Genomic DNA, 6,000 nt, shown 5'->3' with positions numbered 1-6,000 from the left:
CCGTGCGCACGCCTATGGTGGTCAGTCAGGGGTCCAGTGAGGTCTAGGATTACACAACGGCGATAAGCAAATGGCGTACGTTGCGCATTTGTGCTTACGCATACACAACTCAGTGAGCTTTCTGCAGAATGTTTGCTGCTGGAAAGCTCTCCCTTTTTTTTTCCTTTTTGTTCATAATTCGCGCTAGTCTGAGCGACCAATCACCAATCATCGGCATTAGTCGCCGTGTGCACGTAGTCGGCCATTTGTAGTTTACGTTCCGCAATCTATTTCTTTCTCCGCATTTCTTTCACAAAACTTATTTGCACTGCGCCACCACTGCCTTGTTTAGATTTACAGACCTGCGTCATCCGAGATTTTGCACAGATATGTTTAAACTGAACACCACAAGCAATTATCGGCGCTTTTGCATGAGCACCGAACTGCCTTGAAACCTTGTGCCAAATGGCGGTGCCCTTTGAATGGGATTTGTCGCCCAATATTCAAATGGCATACTTACCTGATGTCGAGCTGTCCGGTGATCAGCCAGGCCGGGGCTCCGTGCGGAGGCTTTCCATTGCACTGCGGATGGCTGAAGCGCGCCACTTTCCCAAACTGGGATAGCTGGGACATGTAATTTTTGGTAGTGGGGCTTGGCGTTCGCGCCAGCCCCTAGTGTGAGAATTCCAAAGTAAGAGCTCTCTTTCGTGGCTTTCGCGATTGGCAACGGCGCGCTGTCGGAGCTGATCGCTGAGGCCATGTCCATGTCTCTTGGGGGTGCCGGGAAAATACTTTTCCGCTAGGGGGGAGGCTGCATGCTGCCGGCTAAAGTCACTGTATATGCTACCTTTAGGTAGCAGAGTAGCGCATAGGTCCGGCTAGCAACCACAGCTATGCGGTGAAGTCGCACTCCATTTTTGCAGGTGACATGCCTACCGCGTCGCCGATAAACATGTCTGGCGTGTCGAAGGCCGGCGATAAACATTGGCTGTCGATGACTAGTGTTAATTGAGTGAGCTGCAGCGGCGGCGTCGAGCAATACGAAAATTGGCCCGAGCGTCAGCTTCTCCGCAATGCATGGTTGCTAGCGGCGTTTGGAAAACAGATGCGCAACTCTGCTACCTAAAGGTAGCATATACAGTAACTCTACTCCCGGCGGGCCATCGTGAAAAAGGCGGATTATGTATGACGCGCCATCGATGCACGCGCCAAGGGCCCCTTCAATTACGGCCCTTCAGGGCGGGGTGGGTCCCGGGCTACGCACACGGTTGTTTACTCCCTCATGGCTACAGAAGCAGCAAGCAATCCAAATGGCGCTACCAGTCAGCCTTTCTCACGGCGCATGCGCCCTTCCCCTGGCGGGAAAGTCGAGAAACGCTGAGGAAAGGTCTCGGCTAAAGCCCCTGCTAGGGTGGCTAGAATGGGGAGGTGTGATGACCGCGGCGGCGGCCTCTTGCCTAGCGAGGCCCCACTGCGCGTTCTCGCCGCTGGGGGAAATTTGGCGCGTCAGTCGGGGGTGCCGTTGGCATGTGCCGACTGTGAGCATGTGTTGCATGTGTTGCTTGTGTCTCGTAGGTAACGGAGCAGCACAAGTTAGCTGTCGCTGTTCGTGAAGTACGGCCTGTTTTTCTATCGCTTCCCGATTTCTTGAAGGAGATGGTGTCAGCGGATGACGTCGATTTTTGAACCGCTCTTATGAATGGCGTCGACGGGGAAAAAAAAAAAAAAAAAACAGAGGTGGTGCTTGTGCCAGGTAGCGACGGCGGCTACAAGTCCTGCGGTGAAAGACTCTCTCTCTTTCGTGCACCTGCCCGTAAGGATGAATTTGAGAAGTGGGCACGTGCCATACCAAGGGCCGACAAGCCACTGCAAGAGAATTCTGCAGTTTGCGAAAGGCATTTTGACCCAGGGTACGTATGGAATTCGTACATGTTTAAGCATATAGAAAAGGTGAGGTTTCTACAAGTTATCACATTGGCGTGTTTAACGGCCCGGTGTGACACACGGGTCATGAGCAGCAGAACTGCAGTGGAAAGAGCCAGACTAATTCAGATGATATCGGTTCCCACGAAACACAAAACCTCTAAAAAACTTCTTGAAACGACTAAAAAGGTATGCAGACATCTAGGTATATTATGCAACGTTGAATAAACGTTTTTCACAAGAAGTTTTTTAGAAGACGTTGAAAAAACGTTTTTTACAAGAAGTCTTTTTAAAACGTTTAGTGAACCTTTTTTTCTATAGCTTTTGCCATTAAAATGCGCACATATGAACTTCGGTCGCTCGTATACGTTCGTAATCGCAAATATTGGTCGCCTGAACCGCATGCGCAATAAAAAGAAAGGGTAGCGCGTTTATATTTCTCCCCATTTTAACATGTGAAGATCGGTAAACCAAATTTTCCCATCTTTTAGCCCACCATGCACGTGAAGGATGCAAAATCATTCGCCGAACATCGATCATCATCGCTTAATTGATGAAATAAAATGTGATACAATGTATGCGCAGTATCGGGACCGAGAGTGCCCCCGGACCCTTCCAGCGTCATCTCCAGTTAGTTCGTTCGCGCGCAGACCATGCTTGCTGAGGCGCGCTCCTAGCGAGGGCGGAAGAAAAGCGCCTTTTCCTCTCCACAACCTCGCCTCATCCTCCCGCCGTCGGGAGGCAAGACATGGCCTCCGAGATGGCGGGCGCGTCCGCCATCTCGGAGGCCATGGTCAAGACATGTCGCCACCTATGGTCGCCATTGGTCGCCGCACACTTCGTCATTCTACGTCATCGTGTCGTGCGCTCTCATTGGCCGCCCGTGACGCCGCTCTGGCGCTCTCGCTCCCTCTCCACCGAAGCCGCTGACGATAGCTGCGCAGTTATTTTCAAGCGTTTCAAGTTGAATATCCTTTCTCCGTCTTTTCGGAATGTGCTTCTTTCTTGTTCGTCCTGCTATTTTTTCGGTTCAAAACTCCAGGACCTCATTGTCTTCCAGACATCCAACAGACGTAAGTGTTATTTTTAGTTTTCCGCGCGAAAGGGTCTGCCATGGAAAAAAAAAAGAAAGCTATCGGCTCCCTATCGCGTCGGCAAAAACATCGCCGACTTCATGCTGCAGTTGAGCCGCTTTTTCGCCAGACCGCCTCGATGCAAAATAAAGAAAGTAACCTTTCAGAACAAAACTCAACTACTGAAAGCGTAGACAATGCCTGCCTGGCTACAATCTGTGTTGAGGGTGATGAATGTGAAAGTGCGTCACCTGAACCCGCCGACAGGTCACCTGAACGAATTACACATGAGAGCGCCAGCTCATGCCCGTGTTCAAGTAACTTTGCTGTGAGGCCTTAGAAGGATGTGCAGAAGGCGTCAAAACATATGCTTCGAAAATGTTCCGATTTGTCATAATTTTTGAAAGACATAGGGTAAGCTGTTGCACGCACATGCTTGGCTGACTTCATTGTGCCATTTGCGTGCAGGTTGAAAATAAAGTTCTGAGTATTGCCGAAACCACGACACGATTATGATGGCCACCGTTGTGGAGGAACTCGTTGATTTTGCTTACCCGGGATTCTGAAACATACCTAAATTTAAGCGCATTATGTGGGCAATATCAACTGTTCAGCTGCACTTTCCTTTGGCTGTTACAAGTTTTCTACTGTTAACTAGGTTTTGCTGTTGTGCTTGTGTGTATTTGTGGTTGAAATTTCTAAAGTATATCTTGTTTTCTGTACTCATAAGTGACCTCAACACACTTGGTAAAAATTTTTAGCACATAAGCAACACAAAGCCGAAAAAAGAGGGACAATCTGTGCACTAACTTTTAAAAAAAATGGTTTATTGCACACGAGGCACTTGTAGACAATGGGGTGGTGCCCTCAAGCTTAACCAAGGTGCCATGCAGAGAGATGTGTCTTCTTCCTCTTTATTTTAGCAAAATATACGGCATACTGATCACCTCGCGAACTACTCCATGTTCAAGGAAGTCAGTGCTTCATTCGAGAAGGACAGTCGAGGAGTGCTAACAAAATATATACCCCCCTATTGCAATTTTTGCAGCTTCTATTATCAACTTCGTTAGTTCAACTCTATTAGCTAATAAAACCTTTGTGTTCTGAAAGAAAGGTTCCCACTCACATGCTCTACACTGTAACGCCAGACATCCATCGTGTTTACAAGATTACAATGCTGTCTTATAAATGCCATTGTATGTACCGCAACTAGGCAGGACAACAGAAAGGAACAGACGAACACTGTTGTCCTGTCTAGTTGCGCTACTTACGATGGTATTTACTATGTCGAGACACTAACTCACCCAACATTCGCTCGCCTCTTTTAAAAATGCTCTCTTAACCTATCATTCCTGCAGTGGCCCATTTCCCGGCATACTGCTTACCGCATGAAAGAGGTATCTGATAAATGACAGCTTCTCTGCATTCCAGAAACTGTGTCCTATGTTGTTTCTTGCAGGCAGTCGTCGTCTTTGGTGCTTGAGTGCTGATTCTGCAAATCGATTTCAGCTTGCATCGAGCTGAAAAAAATCACAGCATATCCACGGAGTGAATGATGATGAGTGGGCGAAGCTGCGGAGGTTCATCGGTAAACCGTGAATCTTCCGTGAATTCTGCCCAGTACATCATCACCGACGTGTGATCGGGCGCGTTTATACTAAAGGTTCGATGAGTTATGACGACTTGCAGCTCACTTTAATTTTACATGTACGCTGTGAATTTTCATTGTTTAGAAAACCATTGCTTTAGAAAACATCTGGCGTCTTTCGTTAAGCAGCTGGCGTCTTTTCGTTTTGCTTTTAGAAAACATCTGGCATTCTTTCGTTTTGCTTTTAGAAAACATCTGGCGTCTTTCGTTGGTTTATTTCATCAATCAACGGCGTTTTGAACAAAATTTTTATTGTTTAATCACGCACAGGAGAAATCTCACCAGGCACTACCTTGGAGGTAAACAATGGCTGCTAATAGGAATGAGACACAGAAGAAGTCGGCTTTTAGCTAACACTTACACTTCTACTTCTACTAACGTTTCCTACTGGAACATGCCAATGGCTGCTAATGGGGAATGAGAGACAGAAGAATTCGGCTTTTAGTTAACGCGCACGCTGCGAATTTTTTATTGTTCAACAACGCACAGGAAAAATCTCCCACCGGCACCACCTTGGAGGTCAAAGCGTAAGACTGGTTACGCACTACGACTACTACGACTACGACTACGAGGGACGAACGGGTGCCGCCTTAAGGAGCTTCGCCCCTAAAAAACTACTTGCACATTAGCACGTGATGCCAACCTTTTTATTCTGTACTTGAATAGCGCAACAACTCAACGGAACACATAGCACATTGGAAAGATTCACACACAACACGTCACTCAAACAAAGGTGTTAGTCGCAGAGGTCCCGATTAGGAAGTACCGCTCCATTGCTCTGGTCTGCCATTCCAACAGTGATGTTGGTCAAGAAGGAATAGCTGTTGTGCCACACTTGCACGAAATTTTGCACTACATAATAAGGTTGATGTCACTTGCTAATGTACAAATAGTTTTTCCGCTCCATGAAAGCTGAAATCGATTTGCAGAATTAGGAGCCAAGCATCGAAGAAGACAACTGCTTGCCAGAAACGACATAGAATGCGGTTTGTGGAATGTGGAGAAACTGTCGCTTTTCAGATACCTCTTTCCTGCAGTAAGCAGTATGTCGTGTAAACAAGCAGCTGCATGAATGATAGGTTAAGAGAGCATTGTAATCTTGTAAATAAAGCCAATGATGGGTGGCTTGCATTGTCCTGTAGAACGTGTGGATGTGAACCTTTCTAGCAGAACTCAAAGGTTTTATCAACCAAAAGAGCTTAACTAACGAGATTGATAATACTATGAGCTGCCAAAATCGCAAATATCCGTACCACTCGCCTTAGTACTCTGTACCTGTCCTTATCAGATAAAGAATAGACTTTCTGGAATGTGCAGTAGTCTGTGAGTTTATGAGTGTTATGTTAGTACACTGTAGTTATGTATATCTAAAAATGA

General features: G+C 46.9%; 1 non-coding gene across 1 annotated transcript; it reads left to right on the top strand.

Moving 5' to 3' along the window:
• Positions 1 to 491: 491 nt before the first annotated feature.
• LOC119375685 (U1 spliceosomal RNA) lies at positions 492 to 654 on the top strand. Its single transcript, XR_005180434.1, has one exon. It is a non-coding gene; the product is annotated as a U1 spliceosomal RNA (small nuclear RNA).
• The last annotated feature ends 5,346 nt before the right edge of the window (positions 655 to 6,000 follow it).

The sequence above is a fragment of the Rhipicephalus sanguineus genome, chromosome 11 (genome assembly GCF_013339695.2).
Source record: "Rhipicephalus sanguineus isolate Rsan-2018 chromosome 11, BIME_Rsan_1.4, whole genome shotgun sequence".
In the NCBI taxonomy this organism is placed as follows: Eukaryota; Metazoa; Arthropoda; class Arachnida; order Ixodida; family Ixodidae; genus Rhipicephalus; species Rhipicephalus sanguineus.
This window is presented reverse-complemented; position numbering and strand designations above follow the sequence as displayed.